The sequence below is a fragment of the Oryx dammah genome, unplaced genomic scaffold, assembly GCF_014754425.2.
Source record: "Oryx dammah isolate SB20612 unplaced genomic scaffold, SCBI_Odam_1.1 HiC_scaffold_27, whole genome shotgun sequence".
Classification (NCBI taxonomy): Eukaryota; Metazoa; Chordata; class Mammalia; order Artiodactyla; family Bovidae; genus Oryx; species Oryx dammah.
The window spans coordinates 75,878,696-75,904,133 of record NW_024070211.1 but is presented as its reverse complement, the minus strand read 5'-3'; the positions used below and the strand labels follow the sequence as shown (position 1 = coordinate 75,904,133).

At 39.3% G+C, this 25,438-nt stretch overlaps 1 protein-coding gene across 1 annotated transcript in view; it reads right to left on the bottom strand.

The window, feature by feature from the left end:
* THSD7B (thrombospondin type 1 domain containing 7B) overlaps positions 1-25,438 on the bottom strand; it is an 889,260-nt gene that overhangs the window by 444,247 nt on the left and 419,575 nt on the right. The gene's annotated exons all lie outside the window — the stretch shown is intronic.

The window sequence follows — 25,438 nt, the reverse complement described above, 5'->3', positions numbered from 1 at the left end:
CAGATAGTGAGAAGTTGCTAAACAACACAGGAAGCCCAGACTGGCACTTTGTGATGACTTAGAAGGGTAGGATGGGAGTAAGGGAGGGAGGCTCAGAAGGGAAGGGATATATATATATATATATATATATATATATATATACACACATATAATTATGACTCATTCACATTGTTTTATAGCAGAAGCTAAAATTTAAAAAAATGAACAACAAGCCTGTTTATATATGCATAAAATTAAACAAAATTGCAAAGCTTTTTCTCTTAAAATTCCCAGGAATGCTAAAATAAGGCTCCAGGATATCCATATAGATCTTTCATTTTGAAATGTTGCCTGAAAAAATATATTCTATGTTCTTAAATTTTCATAATCATCATTCACTTTGCAACAGAGGTCAAATTCAATGGCTCTGGCAATAGACAAGACCTCCAGAGCTCTGGCTTCTAAGCCCAGTTCATTACTGAATCATTATATGACCTTGCACATCGCACTTCACCTTTCAGAATTTCATTTTTTTTTTTTGCTTGTCCTATATGGATAATATTGTCAAGCCAATTCACAAGATAGTTGATAGGAATGTTTAATTAAGTGAGATTTAAAGCAATTTGAAAATGTTATATATATTATATATAATATATACAGAATCACTAGATTTAATTAAAGTCTTTAACATAGATTTCAAAAGGAATAATTCATGTTTACATCTGCATGGGATGACAGTCAAGGCAAATGAACACTTTCTTTCTATGGCAGGCACTCATGGAGGCCTAAGCAATAATTCTAATCTCTGCAAGGAGATCAGACCAGTCAATCCTAAAGGAAGTCAATCCTGAATATTCACTGGAAGGACTGATTCTGAAGCTGAAACTTCAATACTTTGGCCACATGATGCAAAGAACTGAGTCATTGGAAAAGACTCTGATGCTGGGAAGGATTGAAGGCAGGAGAAGAAGGGGACAACAGAGGATGAGACGGTTGGATGGCATCACCGACTCGATGGACATGAGTTTGAGCAGGCTCCAGGAGTTAGTGATGGACAGGGAGGCCTGGCGTGCTGCAGTCCATGGGGTCACAAAGGACACAACCAAGCAACTGAACTGAACTGAACTAGGGGCTATCTCCAGTTTCCTCTACTTGCTATCCTCAATTACCAATGTACTTAAAATATCTCCAGTCTGGAGAGTTAACCTTCCAAATAGTGGCCAGTCCTTCCTCTTGCTAAATATTAAAACACAGTCCTGCATAGCTAATCTTGCTATGCATGGACTCAGTCCATGTGGTCCTTAACCCTAGCTGTATATTAGAATCTCAAAGGGTGCTTTTATAGACTCCTAATACCCCTCAATCCAAACCATTTAAATCAGAATATCTCAGGGGTGGGACCCAAGCATTGAACTGTTCAAAAAAATCTCCAGGGCAGAAAACCACTGATTTAGCTCATTGAGAGCTACCATCTCATATTTATCCAGTATGTAAAACAGGAAAAAGAACACAGCATGCTTAACCAAGCAATAGAAAGCAAATGAGCACCAGCTAAATCAAGACTGCTCTCAACACATTTAAAAAACGCAACCTGCCCTCTAGCCAAGTACATTATAATGGGTATAATTGGAAATGTGTGCTATAAAGAAGGAAGGTTAACAAAACTCTGAGTTGCACTTGTCTTTTCTTCTTGCCAGTGAGTGAGGAAATGACAGGGATTTATTTTTCCCCCAACCTGACTCCTTTCATTTTCACAGATGAAGTGTCTAGAGGTTGCCTGCCACAGTGCTCCCTAATGTGTTGCACTCTGTCAACACTAAGGCTGAACTTTACTGCAATGCCATATTGCACTGTATACAGGCAGGTTTTGGGGGAACACAGATGTCAGCTAAGACACAGGCTCAAGAAGCTGTCATCATTATTAGGCGTGGACCCACAACTATACATTAAAAGAATCCTTTTAAATAATGTGTGTTGCCCTAGCCCATTAATGCTTTATGCTTTCATGGACATGAAATGATGATATCTATGACCAGTCTTGTGTGGACAGCCAGAGGACAGAAGTGTTTCCAGGTCAAGCTCATGTGTCATAGCACAGTAAGGACAGAGACTTCAGAACCTTTAGGGTGAGATGATCTGGGAGAATGGCATTGAAACATATATAATATCATGTAAGAATCGAATTGCCAGTCAATGTCCGATGCAGGATATGGCACGCTTGGGGCTGGTACGTGGGGATGACCCAGAGAGATGTTGTGGGGAGTGGGATGGGAGGGGGGTTCATGTTTGGGAACGCATGTACACCCGTGGTGGATTCATGTCAATGTATGGCAAAACCAATACAGAATTGTAAAGTAAAATAAAAAATAAATAAAAAAAAAAGAAAAAGCAAGAGAGTTCCAGAAAAAAAAAAGAAAAGAAACTTTAGCTAGAAACTTCAGAACTTCAGATCCCCCAATCTTTTTACAAGAGAGTAAAGTGTAGCATTTGGCCATTTGCAGTATGGAGTCTGACATCTTTAAATGCATCTTCAAGCATGATGGCTCAACCACATAAATCCTGGTTTCTGCAACTTTTTGCAATGTCCCTTCCAGGATGTATCTAAATGCAAAATGCAGGGAATCAATGTAACATGCAGGGAATCAATCACACATTAATATCAGTTGTGACATTAAAAGTTGGTTTGGGAATAGTGGTAGGATACATTAAAGGAAAATAAATATGAAAGCAAATGGTCAAAATAAAGTTTTTCATTTTCAACTATAAATTTTAGAATAATGTAGACAAAGTCTCTTAATTATCCCTTTTATATATTTGGTATGTGCTATCTGCTGTCTTACTATCTTTATTATTTTCAATGTCAACATAAAGTCACTAAGTTTTGAAACTCCTTTTTTGGCTTAGTACTGGTGGAATAACATGACTTCAGTGAATCTATAATTCCTGGTTTTTGAACTTGGAAAAATTATTTATATACTGGTATATCAAAGGGAAATAAGGTATTCTAGTCTAATAACTAGAATACCTTGTTTGGGATTTTTAACAAGAAGACTCAGGGAAAGAGACGTAAAGTAGCTCAGCATTTGGCATTTGGTAATGATGCTGGGAAAGATTGAGGGCAGGAGGAGAAAAGGGTGACAGAGGATGAGATGATTAGGTGGCATCTAACTCAATGGACATGACTTTGAGAAAACTTTGGGAGACAGTTAAGGACAGGGAAGCCTAATGTGCTGCAGCCCATGGGGTTGCAAAGAGTCAGATATGACTTAGCAACTGAACTGACGTATATAAAATTGTTCATTGGTAGACAAATTAGTGTCGCGAATGGGGCAAGTGCATTTCCTCTTCCTCTTTATCTAGATAACAACTAAACTTCCTTTGACACTGAACAAAGTCTTTCTTTCAAGAAGTCTTTCCATCCTACCCTCAGCCAAGGTGCTCTCTCCCAGTGCTTCCACGTCTCTATAAAATCCCCATAGCACCCTACTGTCTCGTTCTGTCTCCAAATAGGAAGCCTCTCCAGGTTTTGTTGTAGTTTGTAAAACCTGGTTCACAGCTGAAGAATGATTGCTGAATGAATAAAAAGATGAAGAAGTGACAATCACGACTGCATGAATATATGAATATCAACCAAATATTTGTTTTCTTAAAAGCAAAGTTGGAAATATTAGTTTCTACCCACAAGGCAGAGAACATGTATGGAGAAACTCTTCTGGCATAGGAAAAATATATATCACTGGTGAATTCTTAATTCAGTTTAAAATTTGTCTTTTTAAACTTTGGAAATGTTCAAACATATCAAATAAACCCAATATTTTCATCCATCAGCTTTGATGATTATATAACCAAGCTTGTTTCATCTATACCCTTACCCATTTACTCACACTCAAATTATTTCAAAGACATCATATGGTTTCATTTATAAATATTTCAGAATAGATTCATAAATGATAAGAGCTCTTTTTTAAAACACAACCATAGGAATACTATCATATATAGAAATATTACTATAATTTATCCCCAATAAACATAGGAACACTATTATACATAGAAATATTGCTATCAAGACTCCCCAAATACCTGCAAATACCCAACTGTCTTGGGCTACAATTTGGGTCCCAATTGTCCATTGGTTTACAATTGATTGATATATCCTACAGGAGTCTCCTCATTTTTGTTTCCTTTGCACTTCTCATTGAAATAATTTTAAAATGTTTTATAAAAATGCATTGTTAAAAACTAGGACATTCAGGAAAAATTTTGGTGCACTGATTTTTGGCAAATATCTCCATTGCTAGTTCTAAGAGCTTGTTTTTTAATGGATGTGATAAATCAGATAACAAGAGAGAAATCCTGTAGCCAGAGCACTCCCCACTCCACACATGCACACACAAAGATGTGCACGCACACACACACATGTGCACGTGCGCACACACACACATGTGCACGTGCGCACACACACACACACACACACACACACATACACACAGCCTGAATCCCTTCATGTGTAAACCAGGAAATCACCTATGCTGACAAACAGAAAGAGTAGAGATGCTTGTCTGTTTTGGCCTTGTTTCCAAAAGGAATCAAGGAAAAAAAAAAAAAGAAGTCAGCCAGAGATTTCCTAATCAGATGCTTTCTATTAATATATGTGTGAAGCTAGAATTTTTACTATTCTATATAGAAGAATAATAAGATATAACTGTTTATAAATTGTTCTGGAGGTTGAGGCACTCATCTGTATAGCATCTAAGGGAAGAGAAATCTAGGGAGAGGGAATAATTTTGCAAAGGCCCAGAGTAAAAGAGCAAAGGAGAGAAGAATGGCTAGATCACTGGCTATATTGGGGAGCAAAGGGAAGAAACAAAAGGTCAGTGACTCCATATAGAAACAGAAATTGGATTCTTTTTTTAAATTTTATCTTTTGGCCACACTGCACACCATGTGGGATCTTAGTTCCCTGTCTAAGTACACAATCCATACCCTCTGAAGTGGAAGTGCAGAGTCTTAACCACTGGACCACTAATGAATTCCCCTAGAAATTGATTTAATATGACACATAAAATGAATTATTACAGATATACATAAAAATTTCCAAAGATATACAGTAAAAGCTTTATATCTTTGAAATAACAAGACATATCCTAAAACACAACAATGAAATTGATTATAGGGTACATGATTGGTAAATTCAACCTCACTGAAATTAAGCATTTCTGCCCACTGAATGACCAACCTCACCCTGAATGGTAATTGTTGCATTACAGGGAACCAAATAAGCTTCACTCTCCAGAATACAATCTCCAAAACAATAAGAAAAATGATCCAAGCGCTTACCATGTTTCATTCACTTGCCAAGTATGAATCACTCAGTCCTCATTATAATCCTAAAACACAGTTCCTCTCATCATTCTCATTTTGCAGGTTAGAGAATGGAGGTACAGAGATTTCTGTCCTTTCTCCACAGTGCCAGGAAAGTGATAGAGTAGATTTGAAACCCAGCAGGGATCTTTTAACCTTCTCAGCTGAGCACAGGAAGAATTGTGATCCAATGCAACGGTAATCTAGTAACCTGGGTTAATGTCATAGTTACAGGACATGACAACTGTTCCCAGGAATCAAAACTTAAAGTCAGTGAGGAACCTGACCCCTACGGGAAGCCAGCGAGGATCAGGGCAGCACGATGGGCCTATGATCCATGTGCGTTTGCACAGGCTCAGTGGGGCTCTTGGGGCTCTTAGGTTAATGCTCTCCCACACCTTAAAAGTGTTAGTAATTTTAGAACAAGGCACCCACATTTTCATCTTGCACTGGTCCTGATAATAATAGATGATGGTATGAAACAGTGAAGGCTTCTTTGTCTTTGGGCTTATCTGACTGCTTGGAAGTATATATTCAGAGGGATGACCAGGAAGGATCTGCTCCATCCTGGAGTTGCTTACTGTGTTTTTCTCTTACCACTGACATCTCTTGAGCTGGAAAGAGGATTTGCATAATCCTCCAGTTATGTGAACTCCACAGGATGGGTGGGGAACTCTGGGTCACGAAGACATGCTATTAAACAATGTTGAGATATGGAAATTTATATGCTTACCTACATATTTTATTTTTTCATTTGAGAAAAGTCTCCTTATTTCTTAGCCAGATAATTGAATAGACTCATACTTTTCCCATTGGTTTCCAATGCTGTCTAACCTCATTATTTTCTATACTTTTTTATTTCCCCTAAAACACTAAGTCTGATTTTATCACACCCATGCTTCAAATTTAAATTGTCTACTAGAATTCTGGGTAATGTCTAGACTTAGAATAGCATAAATCTCTTCATGAGTTGGCTCCTGCCTGTCTCTCTAACCATATTTCTTATCACTCCCGCATATGCATTACACAACCCAAGCATTGCAAGCTGCCTGTAAGTCATTTAATTAAAACAGGTTTTCACATTGCCAAGCCTCTTTACACATATCCCTATCTCTGAGATAATTGTACCCCATGTTTACTTGGAAACTCCCAATATGCCGAATCTTGTCTCCTCTAACCACTTTGCTAAGGGAAGACATTCTCCTCTTGTTTGCTGAATATACTGTGCTCACTCCCCTTAGTTAAAGAATATGCTTACACACTTGAATGCCCTCATAAAAAGCCCCCTGATTAAAGTAACCTCATCTTATTCATCTTAATGTTACTGGCAGTAGGCACAAAACCTGGTATGTAGGCCTTATGCAAACTTTCACTGAACTAATGACATTATCATTTATTCAATAACCATTTAGGCACTTTCCCACTTTGTGGCTGCCACTCTTTTGTGTGTCTAAACAGTGAACAAGACATAGAACTTATGGTCTAGTTGGGAGACCATAGTACTTAGGGCCTAGTTGGTCTAGTTGCCCTCACAGGGCAGTGCAGTGAGAAAATTAACATGGGGTGATGAACAAGAAACGAAGTGAAAGAAGATGATTTCTATGATTGTCAGACAAAGACTCTGAAGTATGGCATTTGAACCGAAAACAAAACATTGATCAAAAGGCGCCCATCCAAAAGGCTGGAAGAAGAACACAATAGGGAGAGAAGAAACAGCAAATGAAATTCTGAACAAGCTTGGTCAGAAATGAGGCCAGCACAGTGGAGGGAACTGAAAGAAATGGTGGAAGTGATTGCCTGAGTTCACAAAGTTGCTTAGCAAGAGAGAGTGAGGGTGGAGCCCTCCTGATGATTTTGTCCATATGAAGGGAGCTCCGCTTCTACAGCCTTCATCATCCCTGAATTCTCATCACCTCCCAAGAAGGAGAGGTGCCTTCTTTGGGAATGACGAATGGCACCTAAATCACAACTTTGGGAGAAGCAAGTGGATATATGTGGCCCTTCTTTCTCTCACCATCTCTTTCCTCATAATACATATGCTCAGAGAAGGCATATATTCTGATATGTTCTCAGCCATACTCATTCAAGTTTTTAGGGGCTCAACAGGGGCTGTGACCAGGCCAGGTAGTTAAGTCTGTTTAATTAATTCTAGGGTTGAGAATCAGCTGATATTCTGATCTCCCTCTGCTTTGATGAACTCAATTGTTACTGAGTCAGAGTGAGAGAGAGTTGGGTGAGAAGGATGGACTTCCTCAAAGTCTAAGACCTTGTGTGAGTTTCTTGGTCATGTGCAATGTTATTTCATATTCCATGCCATGTAATACAATATTTACTAAACTCCTATTATTGTCCTTCTAGAAAAATGTGTGTTCTCTCTCTCCTTCTCTTTCTCATTTTCTCTTTAAACATATATGTGCATGCACACACATTCCCTTAAGTATCTCCTGTTTATAAAATAGATAATTTTTATGGCTTGTACTTGAGTACTCACAGATCCTACAGCTTAGCCAGGGGAGATAAATTATGGGTGGGAGGACAAGGTAAGGATTATCAACTGAGCAACTATTACTGAGGCAGCCTCTTCACAGAGGGTAAGAGAACCCTAGGAACCAAGCTGCCTTGCAATGCTACACATTCTATTTTTGCTAAAGATGAGCAAATAGATTCTCAGAGAGGTTATCTAAATTTCAGAACACACAACTGAGAAAAGGCAGCATCAGGAGTCTGCTGTGTGATAGGTTCCCAAGGTCTTTGAGCTTCTCACACTACACAGAAACAAATTAGAAAGAAGCTCAAGACAGGATATAATTAAGTGTGAAATGGAATGTAATCAAATATCAGTTGAAAAAGTGCTGTGGATTTTCAGCAGTGTGGGAGGTATTGTTGATTCAAGTTAGATCATACCTCCCACAGAACTTGTCATCACACACATGCAGGCTACATTTAGACCCTGGCTATCACCCATAAGGTCTCCAAATAAAGTTATGATAATATGTATGATAATACATATTTTAGATATCAGAGCAAACAAAACTAAACTTAGGTTTCAAATGGCAGAGGATCTATCATTCCTACCATATTTATTTTAGGATATATTCCTCCTTATCAATGAAACCATGTCATTCAGTAGCTACTGTATCTGAACCATCTCCACGTAGTAACTTAATTGTGAATGAACCTCAAGAGATTAGCAGGATATTCAGTGACACTTTTTCTACTGAACACTTAAAAGTTGCTTGTCCAAACCACTAACCACCTGCTTCATTTTGAGTATGGGTTTTATATCTTCCTGATTGCTAACATACATAAATTATTTGATGTCCTTATAAAACCTGTAGCTTCCAACTGATATATTAAAACCCCAATATTTAACTCAACTTTAGGCTTTGTTTTAGTAATACAAATTAAATCATTCAAAAACCTACCATCATATTAGCTAATCCAATGAGTCAAAGATCGCCTGAAACCACACTCTCATTGAAAGTCACGTTTACATTGGACCAAGCCAAGGAAGTGAAAAATAATCAATTTATCCTTTTCAACTGTAGAAAACTATTTAATAAACTGAAAGTAATACCCAAGCTAAAGCAAAAGCAATTTATTCTATTTATTTGTAGAAAGTACACTGAGAGTCTAAAAATAAACTACTAATTAGAATGGGTACCTCGGTTTCTGAAAGGCAACTCATTCACCTATATAGGCAAATAAGGATTATATTGTATTGTTGCATTGTATTGTCTGCAGAGAATTCTAGAGATGCGAGAAAGAAACCAGCCAGAAGTAAAAATATATTGAAAAGAAAGAGCATTCACCCTCAAAGAAACACAAATTTTTGCCACCAAGGCTAACAATAAATCATTATGAATATCCATGTGAACCACAGGATTTATTTATGGTAGTGTAGCTTGACTGTTGAATGAAGGAGATTAATAGTGTTTGAAACCAACTTTTAAATGCAAACTAGAAGGTACAACAGTGGATTCCAGGTGTAAAAGACAGAACTTCAGGCATCAAATCTACATTCAATTCTTTTGTTTGATTTTTACTGATTTGATTTTGTATGGTATGCTAGCTTTTCTGAAAAAGACAATCAAGACAAGACTGTTTATTATAGACTATGGATAGGAATAATAGCATAAGCATTTTGATATGAATTCAAGTACATGTAGACTCCATATTTTTCTGTTTGAAGTAAAATTTCTGGCCCAGATCACGTTCAGGGTGAATGCCTTCTCTCTTTCCAGTTTCTGTTCTACATGAAGCTGTCATTCTACTGCATTTATATTCCCTGCAGTTTCATTTTCCTTCTCTGTATTTCCACTTAATTTACAACAGCTCTCTTCCCAAAGTGAAACTCTGATGTGAAAAAAGGATGACTTTTGGAGTTGAAGCAGGCTGGCAGGTTCAGCTACTCCTCTGCCTATAGTTCAGCACCAAGAGGGGTGGACAGCAACCTAAGGGAGGAAGTTAGGTTCTGAATTCTCTCCCAAAGGACTAAGCATGGGTATCCTGGAGTGGTTGGTCTCAGCAGTGAACAATCACTGTCCCTATCAGTTCTTGCTGCCTTCCCCTTCTAGAAGGCTCCTGACTTGAGGGGAATGATGAATCCATGGGACCCTGTGTGATAGAAGGACCAAACACACAAACTAGGCCAACAGAGTCTCTTGCTTGGTAATAAATTGAATAAAGAATCTGAAGGGAAGGAAGCTTCTATCATGCTGGGTTCTTGACTTAAAACATTTTGTAGAGTAAGGAGCAGACAGTCATTTGGGGACTTTATATCTCCTACTTGAACGAGTAGAGATTCAAATGACACCTGTTAGAATGGGTAGAACAGCAGGTATACACAGAGAAGCAGAGCTGGGAGAATCACACTGGCTCTGAGAGTTGAAGCAAAAACCTTCAGCTCCTGTTTGCATTTCTAATTCTTACATGTACACTTGGACATCTGTGAGATTTCCTGTTCTAATTTCCCAACAAGCCTCTTTTTACTTCTTGTAGCTCTGAAAGCTTTATAGAAAGACCTCTTTTCCTTAAAAACCAAAACAGACTGGATTAGAACAATATAGTAGAGGTGAGTTACACCATGTTTTTAAAGAATCCATTGACTCATAGTTAAATTAAATGTTTCTCCAGGTCAGTGGGTCTCAAACATTAATGTGTCTTAAAATGATTTAGGCAGTTTGTTTAAATATGAAGATTTGGAACTCTCAATCTTGACTTCAAAATCGGAATCTGCTGGGGTTTTAACATGCATTCCAGGTAATTCTGAGCTAGAATTATATTGTCCAAACCTTCAGAAACCTAATTACATTCTAACTATTCTAAGTTTTATCTCTGAATCAATTGAAGCCACTGAAAGACTGCAATGATCATACTTTTGCAATTCAACATCATACCCTTCAGTTGTATATTAAAAAGACTCTGACTTTATTGCATTTCCTTAGATATTTTGCCTCAGTTGGTGACCTTGGTTAAAGTGTGGAGTTCTAGTAGGAAAATACTTTCAGGAATTAGAAATCCAATAGCCCTTGCTTCCCTTAAGATACTCATATAAACTCACTGAAATATTAATAGCTAAAACCCCAAACTTACTAGACAAAAAATGAGTGACTGAATAAGTGAGCAAGTGAATGAATGAATAAAAAAGATGGGATGTGTTTCCATTTTAACCCCATTTGCCAGGAAACTGACGACATCTGATTTCCAAATTCCCACACCTTCCATTGCCAGCATCATCGTGTGGTATAAAAGAAATTTAATTGCAAAGACAGATCATCATTCCTTTTAGTAGTCTGTTAGGTTTGCTGGAGCAAGTTCTAACTGGTATCCATTTACTTATCACAGATATACTGAATTCTATTCTGTTAAGTTTATTACCAGGCACTTTAGGAATAGAAACTGAGAAGAGTTGAACCTTCACGGACTTCATGTTTCTTCAGAGGGACACGAAACACATTTACCAATAGTGAGAATGCAAGCCACCCAGACAGTGTTATGAGACTCAGGAGTGATTGTTTCCAGCAGGATGATCAGGTCAAGTTCTACAGAGCAAGCAGGGCTATATATCTAGTAAGATGGGCAATGAATAGAGATGAGGAGAAAGATAATCTAGACACAGGAAATTCTGATTTTCCTACCTAGCTTTTCTCATAGGTCCCTGCATTTCTGCAGAGCACCTACTGTATTTTGTAACTGCACATTCATCTTAGGCAACTATGTGTTCAATGCTTCTATATTCCTCCACTACTCAGCACTACCCACAAGATAGGGCTGTCTGTGTCTCACTCACCACTCTAGGTACACATGCACACAGTACCTACATATGCACACAGCACAGTGCCTGGAACACAGTGATTGTTCAGCAATAATTTACTGCTGAATGAATGGTTAAGAGCCTAGAATTCTACATGGTTTGCCATTTATTTGTTTTGAAATCTTTGGACCCATATCTAAGTCTCTGTTTCCTCCTGTGTAAGATGGGGTTGTAATAGCCCTTTCCATATAGAATTGAGGTAACTATTAAAAAGGACTGTACATGTCAATAAATTATAGGTATTTTTACTTTTATAGGAAGAGGCAGTGTAGGAGTTATCGGTTTTAGGGATGAGTATGAATTTATCTGGCTGTTTATTTTTCTGTAACTTTACAGGATCATCAGGTAAAGCAGTGTAGCAAGTTTGATTTAAACTGGGTATCTCCCAAAGCAATCTGTAGATTCAATGCAATCCCTATCAAGCTACCAATGGTGCTTCTCACAGAGCTAGAACAAATAATTTCACCATTTGCATGGAAAGACAAAAAACCTCGAATAGCCAAAGCAATCTTCAGAAAGAAGAATGGAACTGGAGGAATTAACCTGCCTGACTTCAGGCTATATTACAAAGCTACAGTCATCAAGACAGCATGGTATCAGCACAAAGACAAAAATATAGATCAGTGTAACAAAATGGAAAGCCCAGAGACAAATCCACACACCTATGAACACCTTATCTTTGACAAAAGAGGCAAGAATATACAAAGGAGAAAAGACAATCTCTTTAACAAGTGGTGCTGGGAAAACTGGTCAACCACTTGTAAAAGAATGAAACTAGAACACTTTCTAACACCATACACAAAAATAAACTCAAAATGGATTAAAGATCTAAATGTAAGACCAGAAACTATAAAACTCCTAGAAGAAAACATAGGCAAAACACTCTCCAACATAAATCACAACAGGATCCTCTATGACCCACCTCCAAGGGTAGTGGAAATATAAGCAAAAATAAACAAATGGGACCTAATTAAACTTAAAAGCTTTTGCACAATGAAGGAAACTATAAGCAAGGTGAAAAGACAGCCTTCAGAATGGGAGAAAATAATAGCAAATGAAGCAACTGACAAAGAATTAATCTCAAAAATATACAAGCAACTCCTGTAGCTCAATTCCAGAAAAATAAACAACCCAATCAAAAAATGGGCCAAAGAACTAAATAGACATTTCTCCAAAGAAGACATACAGATGGCTATCAAACACATGAAAAGATGCTCAACATCACTTATTATCAGAGAAATGCAAATCAAAACCACAAGGAGGTACCATCTCACGCCAGTCAGAATGGCTGCGATCTAAAAAATCTGCAAACAATAAATGCTGGAGAGGGTGTGGAGAGAAGGGAACCCTCTTACACTGTTGGTGGGAATGCAAACTAGTACAGCCACTATGGAGAACAGTGTGGAGATTCCTTAAAATACTGGAAATAGAACTGCCGTATGACCCAGCAATCCCACTGCTGGGCAGTGGGATTATCTTTTTGTTACAGGAAACCAGAATTGAAAGAGACACATGTACCCCAGTGTTCATCGCAGCACTGTTTATAATAGCCAGGACATGGAAGCAACCTAGATGTCCATCAGCAGACAAATAGATAAGAAAGCTGTGGTACATATACACAATGGAATATTACTCAGCCATTAGAAAGAATACATTTGAATCAGTTCTAATGAGGTGGATGAAACTGGAGCCTATTATACAGAGTAAAGTAAGCCAGAAAGAAAAACACCAATATAGTATGTGAAGTGAAGTCACTCAGTCATGTCTGACTCTTTCCGACCCCATGGACTGTAGCCCACCAGGCTTCTCCATCCATGGAATTTTCCAGGCATGAGTACTGGAGTGGGTTACCATTTTCTTCTCCAGGGGGTTTTCCCAACCCAGGGATTTAACCTGGGTCTCCCACATTGCAGGCAGATGCTTTACCATCTGAGCCACCAGGGAATCTCCCCCAATACAGTATACTAATGCATATATATGGAATTTAGAAAGATGGTAATGATAACCCTGTATGCAAGACAGCAAAAGAGACACAGATGTATAGAACAGACTTTTGGACTCTGTGGGAGAAGGTGAGGGTGGGTTGATCTGAGAGAAAAGCATTGAAACATGTATATTATCATATGTGAAACAGATCACCAGTCCAGGTTCGATGCATGAGACAGGGTGCTCAGGGCTGGTGCCCTGGGATGACCCAGAGGGAGGGGATGGGGAGGGAGGTCGGAGCGGGGTTCAAGATGGGGAACACATGTAAACCCATGGCTGATTCATGTCAATGTATAGCAAAAACCACTACAATACCGTAAAGTAATTAGCCTCCAATTAAAATAAATAATTTTAAAAAAAAATAAAATAAAAAGTTAAAAAAATAATAAACTAGGGATCTCGACTCAGTCTTTGCTCCCATTGAACCAGGTGACCAGGAGTGCATCCCTTGAAGATCCCATTGCTTCTTATACGAAGTAGGACTAACACGACAGCTGCTCCTTTATCATGAAACTGTCCTGATGGTCAATGAGAGAGCAACAAGTGAAAGTTCCATGGAGCAGATCTGTGCTGTACAGAGCCTGTGTGCCATAGGTTTGAGGATATCCAGCTTTGAATTCTTGAATTGCTAGTAAACAAACAAGATAAGCTGTGCCCATGTGAAAACAGGGCTTGTTGTGGGATGAAAACAGGCAGTCCCTTGAGTCAGAGAAATCTCGCTTCCAACCCTGGCCCTGCTTCTGACACACTGGGTAACCTCAGACCAGTTACCTTATCTTTTTAAGCTAGGCATTCCTCACCTGTTAATCACATACAATTAAATCTACTTCCTGGAGCCAAGGGCTTCCCAGGTGGCTCAGTGGTAAAAAAAAACAAACAAACAAACAAAAAATCTGCCTGTCAATATATGAGATTGGGTCAGGAAGATCCCCTGGAGAAGGAAGTGGCAACCCACTCTAGTATTCTTGCCTGGGAAATCCCATGAAAAGAGGAGTCTAGTGGGCTATAGTCCATAGAGTTGCAGAAGAGTTGGACAGGAATTAGCGACTGAGGATACATGCATGCCTGGGGCCACTGGAGGAGGCAAAGATAAATTCCAGTAGAGATACTGTGAACTCCAAGTTCCTGTAAATATACATCTATCTCTGGCCCAGAAAGAAGAGGGAGTAGGGGATAGGAGGAAGAGTGTGGACCAAGAAGGCTTCCCTGTCAGCTCTCATATGGACTAAAATTTACTCTGAATGGAGGATGCAGATAAAGCCAATTACAAGCCCTGCCCTCTAAGAAGGATTTCTCCTTATAACCTAAAGGTGTTCTTCCACAACTGGATGATCATAGGGCTCTAGTGAACTGTACTAAAAATTTTTTTTCTTTTTGCCAAACTTGATTTTTTTGCCAAATCAAATCTACCACATACAGACTTTTAATAGGGACAGACGGAAGGTACCAATTTTTAAGGAAACATACACACACACAGGTGAGGAAAAAAAATAACTTAATATATATCTTTTTTTCCTATGTGTGAATTGAGGGAAAGTGTCTTTTATGAATTTTATTAGCAGAACTCCTCGGTTTGGCAAGAGGATGATTGAGAACTGTAATTTCTACAAGCCTGAGTGTTTGTCATTTCTACTGCTAAATTTTCAAGAATATTTATTGAGTACTGGGCTATGTAGTGATCTATGGGCTTTAAATTACACAATAAAGGGGGCACAGCCTCCCCCAGTGGAGCCTATAAAAACAAAGGCACCTATACTCTGGGTATTGGGCTGTGGATTGTTATGTATATGTGAGATACACATCTTATTTTATCAAAAACACTTGGAAATAGAAAACATCCAAAACTTATAGGGGTTGTAACTTAGATTTGGACTAAGTCACTTTCTTAAAGTAAGTCATTAAATCATTACATTGCCTTCAACCGTATTTTGGGGGTTGGTGTACCAAGCCCCATATCTTTGATTATGCAAACACCATTCAGTTCAGTTCAGTCACTCAGTAGTGTCTGACTCTTCACAACCCCATGAATTGCAGCAAGCCAGGCCTCCTTGTTTATCACCATCTCCCGGAGTCCACTCAGACTCACGTCCATCGAGTCGTGATGCCATCCACCCATCTCATCCTCTGTCACTCCCTTCTCCTCCTGCCCCCAGTCCATCCCAGCATCACAGTCTTTTCCAATGAGTCAACTCTTCGCATCAGGTGGCCAAAGTACTGGAGTTTCAGCTTTAGCACCAGTCCTTCCAAAGAATGCCCAGGACTGATCTCCTTCAGAATGGACTGGTTGGATCTCCTTGCAGTCCAAGGGACTCTCAAGAGTCTTCTCCAACACCACAGTTCAAAAGCATCAATTCTTCAGTGCTCAGCTTTCTTCACAGTCCAACTCTCATGTCCATACATGACCACAGGAAAAACCATAGCCTTGACTAGATGAACCTTTGTTGGCAAAGTAATGTCTCTGCTTTTGAATATGCTATCTAGGTTCATCATAACTTTCCTTCCAATAAGTAAGTCTTTTAATTTCATGGCTGCAATCACCATCTGCAGTGATTTTGGAGCCCCACAAAATAAAGTCTGACACTATTTCCACTGTTTCCCCATCTATTTCCCATGCATCGCTGCTGCTGCTGCTAAGTTGCGTCAGTCGTGTCTGACTCTGTGCGACCCCATAGAGGGAAGCCCACCAGGCTCCTCTGTCCCTGAGATTCTCTAGGCAAGAACACTGGAGTGGGTTGCCATTTCCTTCTCCAAAGCATGAAAGTGAAAAGTGAAAGTGAAAAGTGAAAGTGAAGTCGCTGTCGTGTCTGACTCTTAGCGACCCATGGACTGTAGCCTACCAGGCTCCTTCATCCATGGGATTTCCCAGGCAACAATACTGGAGTGGGGTGCCATTGCCTTCTCCGTCCCATGCATTACTTGGGTGTAAATAAGTATTCCATCTTCTGTTTTTCAGGAGGACAAAAGCTGGTGCACTGGGATAACCCAGAGGGATGGGATAATGAGGGAGGTGGTAGTGGGTTTCGGGATGGGGGACACATGTAAACCCGTGGCTGATTTATGTAAATGTATGGCAAAATCCACCACAATATTGTAAAGTAATTAGCCTACAATTAAAATAAATTAATTTTTAAAAAAAGTATGTATGAGCCTATGGGGAGAAGGAGGGGACCATATCTTCGTTAAAAGAGTAAAGACAGAGGCTGATGCTAGTATGCCTTTGAGTGGACAGAATGTGGCTTCTGATGGATCTGACATTCTGAATGACCAATACCTTTTCCCCTAATTGGCCTGGACCCACTGAATAACCTGTTAAAAGCGCTTTGGCTTCATTTAATTGGAAGCAACATCTTTAGGAATTAGAACTGGTAATGGGAAAGATATGGAGTTTATTCACTCCTTCATTCAAAACACTTACTGAATGCCCATGATGTGCCCTCTGGATGTTATAATCTGTCCAAGAAAAACACAGACAGGAAATAAGTGCCGTAATACTAGCATGTGGATGACTAGGCACTGCAGGGTGACAACATAGTGAAAGAAAAGTTACCAGATTTTAAGGAACTTACATCATCATTACCATTGAAATTTCTGCCATGCGTCCTGATTTAATCCTTATAACCAGGCTATGAATTGGCTGGTTATCTCATTTTAGATATTATCTCATTTTAGAAACGAGAAAGTTGAAACACAGCAAAACTGAAAGTGAGTCTAAAGTAACTTGTACAGTAGAAATGGGCATTGAATCAAGGGAGTCTAACTTGAGATTCCAGGCTCTTAAACACCATATAGTACACCACCTGGACATTGCAAAAAAAAAAAAAGCTGTCATTGATAATGGAAACTCAGGATGTAACTCCAGGAGGTCTGATGCAAGAGCAAAGGACCCCACCAAATGAAGTGTCCTAGCAAATCCCAGCAGCAGTTGGCCTTCGGTCTTCCAGTTACCATGACACTGCTCATCAGCTTGCTCCTCAGAAAGGAAGGTTAAAGGAGTCCCCTCAGCTTTAAATTATTAAAATTACTATAAATTTACAAATAATCATTAGCTCCATAGTTTCTAGGAATCTATGAGAAAGGCTGTTTTGAATATGCCACATTTTATCTACCAAACTGTCAAATAACATTAACACTTACATATTTTTACCTTCCATGGAAGTGATATACACATCTTGGAATCATTACAAAAATATCCACTGGCAATGAAAAGACGGATAACAGTAATACAAGCAAAACAAGGGTAACGATGAGCTGGTGATCATTTTTACTTGGTGATGGCCACATAAGACTACATTCTATTAATTAGTAATATTTTCTATTGAAAGTGAAAGTGAAGTCGCTCAGTTGTGTCTGACTCTTTGTGACCCCGTGGACTGTAGCCCACCAGGCTCCTCCATCCATGGAATTCTCTAGGCAAGAATACTGGAGTGGGTTGCCATTTCCTTCTCCAGGGGAATCTTCCCGACCCAGCGATCAAACCCAGGTCTCCCACATTGCAGGCAGATGCTTTAACCCCTGAGCCACCAGGGAATTCCCATTTACCTTGTGGCTCAGATGGTAAAGCATCTGCCAGCAATACGGGAGACCCAGGTTTGATCCCTGGGTTGGGAAGATCCCCTGGAGAAGGGAAAGGCTACCCACTTCAGTATTCTTGCCTAGAGAATTCCATAGATGGAGGAGCCTGGTGGTCTGCAGTCCATGGGATCACAAAGAGTTGTACATGACTGAGCGATTTCATTCATTTTCTATTAGCATTATATTAATTTTATTACCTGTTTAATATTTGTATTATTAAATGTTGAAACTTTAAAGTGAAACTCATTAAAGGTAACTGGAGATAAATTTTGGAAAATCAGTCCTGATTTGTGACTTTAAAGTAAAACCATTAAGTGTGATGGTTATGAGATCATTGGCCAAGATAATTAATTTCTAAAGGCTAACCAGGTAATTATCAATGATAGGCTAAAACGTATTTGAAGATACCCTGAAAGGATAAAGTACTAAATGAGTGTGTCTCATCCCTGCCCCATTACAGATGTCACTAACGGTAGGTTTTAAAATTGAAAATGTCCCTTTAACATGAAGAGATTCTAACGTGGGATGAGGTGAGTCTCAGAAAGTTGTTCATTGAAAATCAAAACAAAACAAAACTTCACAGGTCTGAGAAATGAAAAGAATGTGATAGTCCCTCAGTCGTGTGCAACTCTTTGCAACCCCATGGACTGCAGCCCACTAGGCTCCTCTGTCCATGGAATTCTCCAAGCAAGAATACTGGAATGAGTAGCCATTCCCTTCTCCAGGGGATCTTCCCAACCCAGGAGTCAAACTCAGATCTCCTGCACTGCAGGCAAATTCTTTACAGTCTGAGCCACCAGGGCAGGCCTGGGACCAAGAACCTCTACAATAAATTGCAGCTATTATTAAGCAAATAATATTGAATATTTATTCAGTCATTTGCTTTATTTTTGCTCCTTATTGCAAAATTCAGACTTAAATGAAGAAAATAGAGAAAACCAATAGACCATTCAGGTATGAGTTAAATTAAATCCCTTATGATTATAGAGTAGAAGTGACAAATATATTCAAGGGATTAGATCTGATAGATAGAGTGCCTGAAGAACTATGGACAAAGGTTCCTGACATTTTACAGGAGGTGGTGATAAAAACCATTCCCAACAAGAAGAAATGCAAAAAGGCAAAATGGTTGTCTGAGGAGGCCCTACAAATTGCTGAGAAAAGAAGAGAAGTGAAAAGCAAAGGAGAAAAGGAAAGATATATCCATCTGAATGAATGCAGAGTTTCAAAGACTAGCAAGGATATAAGAAAGTCTTCCAAAGTGATTAATGCAAAGAGATAGAAGAAAAAATAGAATAGGAAAGACTAGAGATCTCTTCAAGATAATTAGAGATACTGAGGGAACATTTCATTCAAAGATGGGCCCAATAAAGGACATAAATGGTATGGACCTAACAGAAGCAGAAGATATTAAGAGGCAGCAAGGATACACAGAAGAACTATGCAAAAAAGATCTTAATGACCCAGATAACCACGATGGTGTGATCACTCACCTAGAGCCAGACATCCTGGAGTGCAAAGTCAAGCAGGCCTTAGAAAGCATCACTAAAAACAAAGCTAGTGGAGGTGATGGAATTCCAGCTGAGATATTTCAGATCTTAAAAGATGATGCTGTGAAAGTGCTGCACTCAATATGCCAGCAAATTTGGAAAACTCAGCAGTGGCCATAGGACTGGAAAAGGGCAGTTTTCATTCCAATCCCAAAGAAAGGCAATGCTTAGAATGTTCTAACTACTGCACAATTGCACTCATCTCTGCTGCTAAGTTGTTTCAGTAGTGTCCGACTCTGTGAGACCCCATAGACAGCAGCCCACCATGCTCCCCATCCCTGGGATTCTCCAGGCAAGAACACTGGAGTGGGTTGTTATTTCCTTCTCCAATGCATGAAAGCGAAAAGTGAAAGTGAAGTCGCTCAGTCGTGTCTGACTCTTCGCAACCCATGGACTGCAGCCCACCATGCTCCTCCGTCCATCTCACATGCTAGCAAAGTAATGCTCAAAATTCTCCAAGCTAGGGTTCAGCAGTACGTGAACCAAGAACTTGCAGATATTCAAGCTGGCTTTAGAAAGGGAAAGGATCCAGAGATCAAATTGCCAGCATCCATTGGATCATAGAAAAAGCAAGAGAATTCCAGAAAAAAACATTTACTTCTGCTTCATTGACTACACTAAAAAGCCTTTGACTTTGTGGATCACAATAAGCTGTGGAAAATTCTCAAAGAGATGGAAATACCAGATAAACTTATACGCCTCCTGAGAAATCTGTATGCAGATCAAGAAACAACAGTTACAATCAGACCTGCAACAATGGACTGGTTTCAAATTGGGAATGGAGTACGTCAAGGCTGTATATTGCCACTTTGTTTATTTAACTACATGCAGAGTACATCATAAGAAATGCCAGACTTGATGAAGCACAAACTGAAATCAAGATTGCTGGGAGAAATATCAATAACTTTAGATATGCAGATGACACCACCCTTATGACAAAAAGCAAAGAGGAACTAAAGAGCCTCTTGATGAAAGTGAAAGAGGAGAGTGAAAAAGCTGGCTTAAAACTCAACATTCAAAAAACTAAGATGATGACATCCAGTCCCATCAATTCATGGCAAATAGATGGAAAATAATGGAAAGAGTGACAGACTTTATTTTCTTGGGCTCCAAAATCACTGCAAATGGTGACTGCAGCCATGAAATTAAAAGACACTTGCTCCTTAGAAGAAAAGCTATGACAAACCTAGACAGCATATTAAAAAGCAGAGACATTACTTTACCCACAAAGTTTTGTCTAGCCAAAACTATTTTTTTTTCAGTAGTCATATATGGATATGAGAGTTGCACCGTGAAAGAAAGTTGAGCACTGAAAAATTGATGCTTTTGAACTGTGGTGTTGAAGAAGACCCTTGAGAGTCCCTTGGACTGCAAGATCAAACCAATCACTTCTAAAAGAAATCAATTCTGAATATACATTGAAAGGACTGATGCTGAAGCTGAAACTGCAATACTCTGGCCTCCTGACGCAAAGAACTGACTCATTGGAAAAGACCCTGATGCTGGGAAAGATTGAAAGCAGGAAGAGGATGACAGAGGATGAGATGTCAGATGGCATCACCATCTTGAAGGACATGAGTTTGAGCAAGATCGGGGAATTGGTAATGGACTGGGAAGGTTTGGGTGCTGCAGTCCATGGGGTCACAAAGAGTCGGACATGACTGAGAAACTGAACTGACTGAATTGCTTTACAGACAGAAGGAAGAATAGAGAAATTAACAAGAATATCACCAAATGATTCTTGATTATTTGGCTAATGTTTTTACTGGGACTTAAAATTTGGAGAGTCCATAATAGGACCACAGCTTGATAGCTATTTGATTTGCTTAGAAGAATGTGGGACTACTATTAATCCTTTAAGGAGATACTCAGATGAACAGGAATAAAAAGATGGGAAGCATGACTAGCTACCAGTTGGAGATTATTCATGGCTTCAGAATACTTTTAAGTTGTAAGAATCTGGATCATAAGCCCAGCCAGGACCAAATAAAACCTGATACAACTTATCCATTGCTAAGACCCAAACCACTCTGGGGACAGTTTGCCCTTAGGAAGCCACCTTGGCTTTCTGAGAGGTTTAGAATGGATTTGGTTTTGGAGTCATGTAATCATGCAATTTCCTTGGTGATAGAAAAAACCTATTAAATAATAATGTCTTACAGTAGGATCCATGCATTGGGACATTTTAGAGATCGCTAAATGATCCCATTGTGTAGGAAAATTTGGGGGTAGGAATGTAAACGCTTCTCATACTCATCCATCTTCACATCCTCCATCCTTATTAGTTGAGTTGCCACCCCATCCCATTCTCACCTTTCAACTTAGGCTAAATCACTTCTTTCCACCCCTCAACCCACACTACCGGTGTCCCCATCTTTTAGTCTGTCCCTAGTCTACACTTTTCACCTTATAACTTTGCTCAGGTCATGGCCTTGGTCAAAAATGTCTAACTTACCCTACCCTTACCTCTGGAATTTTGTAATCAACATACAGGTATCACCTGGGAGCTTATACCAAGGTCTAATTCCAGGTCCTGTCCAGGTCTACTGAATTAGAACTTACATAATATTTTAATAAGATCCTCTGGGGACTTGTATAAGCATTTACATTTGATAAATATTGCTTTAAAACATTATTTTCCAAAGTATGTTTTGAAGGACATTCTCAAGAACAGAGAATCTACTTCCTGGATTCAAAGACACACTTTCCTCTCTCTTTATGGCACATCTGTCCATTCAAAAAATATTTATTCAGTGACAACTATACCCTACACTATGCCAGGTTTAAAGAATCTTGTGGTGAAGATGACAGAAGTGGCCCCTGCATTTGTGGACTTGTAGTCTAGGAAGGCAACATTAACCTGGAAGGATAAGTATAGGGGTGTCATAAAGGGGATATGTAGGATGCTGTAGGATGATCTAGTTAATGTGGATGGGGAGAGGATGGGGAGGGTCTAATGAAGTTAGGAAGATGAACATAACATCCCCCAAAAAAGGCTGCTACAGCAGTTCTGTGCTGATACAGAGTTTGGAGGACCAAGGAGAGGTAGCTGAACACAGTTCCAGCATCCCACAAGGCAGATGCAGAGGCTTGGAACAACGACAGGAATACTTGCCCCGACAGGAATACTACTCCATTCAAGGCAGTGTGGGCTCTTAAGTATTTTCCTTTTTGGTGGATGCAGTTATGAACCTTGTTCTACAGATAAGGAAACTGAGGCACAGAGAGATTAAGGAATGCATTCACTGTCACAGAGCAAAACTTGGAACTCAGCTCTGGCCATCTGCCTCCGGCACCTCTGTTCTTAGCCATCGTACTCCAGCATGCTTGAGCTGGGAAGAATATGGTGCATTCAGGAAGCTGAAAAACAGGCTGTGTGCCTAGAGTTCAAGTAGCATTTGCTCACAGATTTATGATTCTTTTTTATCTTAAGGGTGAAACTGTAATACATCACCATTCAGCTGTGACTTCTTACAGCACAAAAATTAGAAACATCTCATACTTACTGAATCAGAATTTCTAGCCATGAAGCTGAAAACCTGCATTTTCATAATGCTTCAAGGTGATTCAGAGTCAATACAATTTGAAAACCATAGAATTAGCAATACCAATTCCTCCAATAACCTCCTTATCATAGTCTCCCCTAATTAACCCACAGTTATTTAATAATATATCGGTCCCAAAGTATGAACTAAACATCAGGGTAAATAGGATTGAAACTGAAAGAAATCTGAAAATTGAATCTATGCTTCTCCAGGTCCCCTGACTGTCTGGCTGTGAAAAGAATTATCTAAAAATTGGAGGCTAAAAAGAGACCACAGAGGCTTAGAACTATTTTCATTATAATGCCAACCATTTAAATAACTAATTGAATCTCTGGAAGTTGGAGTAAAATCTGAAATTGCTAGAAGAGCAATTATTTCACTGGCTTATGACTCCTCCATCCTTACACAGTGCTAGGAGAAGATGCTCATGCAGCAGAGAGAATTTTCTCAAAAGTACTAATAGAATGCGTGCAATAGCAGTAGCTAAAGGAATCTCTGGCCACTGGGGCACACAGACTCAACAAAACTAATATGCCTCCTTAAGTGTCAAGGGACCTTGACAGCTCTAACACCAATATCTGGCTGCCAGTAGGGTATTATTTTTAATTTAACCTTTTCCTTTCTTAAAGCCATTTAACAGAGGAATTATGCTAATCTCTTACGAGACAGAAACTAAAAGAAACAGCTGCATTTCAATAAACCTCCATCTTCATATATTATCTTCCTGCATTTTTCCAAGACTTATCTTTAAAAGCTTGAATGTTATTCAGGTACATTACTATTAAAACTTCAAAATCCATCCTCCTAGATGTTGCCTTTCAAATGGTTTAGAATAAAGATCACAGTTTTTCTGTCCCTTTCTGTTTGTAAATAACATTCCCCTGGCTACTCCACAAAGCCTGTTCATTCAGCTCAATTACTTTGAATTTTTATTTAGGAAAACAAGTTTTGGAGAGTTCCTAAAAGAGATTGCTGTCTCTACCCCTCAAAAGGTCAGACAAATATCCCATTGTATTTTCCAAGCTCTTCTATATTCAATATGTTTAGTTCTGATTCTACCCATAAGCAACATTTGCTGGATGCTATTCTGTTAACACTGTGACAGAAGATCATTAAAAAGATGAAATGGTACAGTCAGAAAAACTTTATGTGGGTACTTCACCAGCGCAATATAAGCCATTGATGATGATAACCTTCAAGAGCTGTCACTGGCCCCTGCCAATCACTGAGAGGTGGTTTGAAGTGGCAGCGCTGTGTCAGTGCTTGCTATAACATCATGTCACTGCCATGAAGATGCGTAAGTCAAAGAACAACCGGGGGATCCTAGATGCACAAGGCTGGACTTCCGAGGAAACATATTAATAAGCTCAGCATTTGTGGCAGGTTCTCTCTGTGCAGAATGACCTGCTTTCCTTTCCCTTCTTCCAGGGGGCTAATGCAGAGACACAGGAAGAGCCAGGCCCTGAATGAGAGGATGTTATTGCCAAGACAAAGCCAGGGAGGTGTGGATGAGACCCACTTTGCTTTGAGCACTAGTGTTAATACTCTTCCATCCTTCCTTCCCCTGGGTGTGCCTTTTCTTACTCTGGCAACAGTGAGATCCACAGGTCCCAAGACAAGAGTATGAGACTATGGAAAAGGGATCAAGTTATTGTTTCCAGATCTTAGGTCAAAACAGGGCCTTAGAACTAGGAGTTCTTATATTTCCACAGGAACTAGCTCATCAGGAAACTGAAACAGGTGTGGGGGAGAAGACCCATTCTAAGAAAGGCAGTCATTTTACAAAAGTGCTCCTCTTTGTTTGTCAGGACTTAGCTATTAAATATCCTGGATCATAGCCTTCCAAATATATCCAAGTGTATAAAGCATCACCATTAAGAGTAAAGAAATACAAATCATATATTTCTGACTCTGCACCTGTTCAATACTTTTTAATGTATTGGCCCCTCTTCTTCCATAGGCTTATATTTATCAGTGATGTATGCATAGTGCTTAAGGCCCTGCATTCTAATGAAGATGCCTGGAGTCAGGCTTAAGCACACAGGATCCACAAATAAATTGTGACAGTATTCATGCTACATTTAAATGGCTGTTCAAAATACCACAACAGTGTTAACAAAAGACAAGAA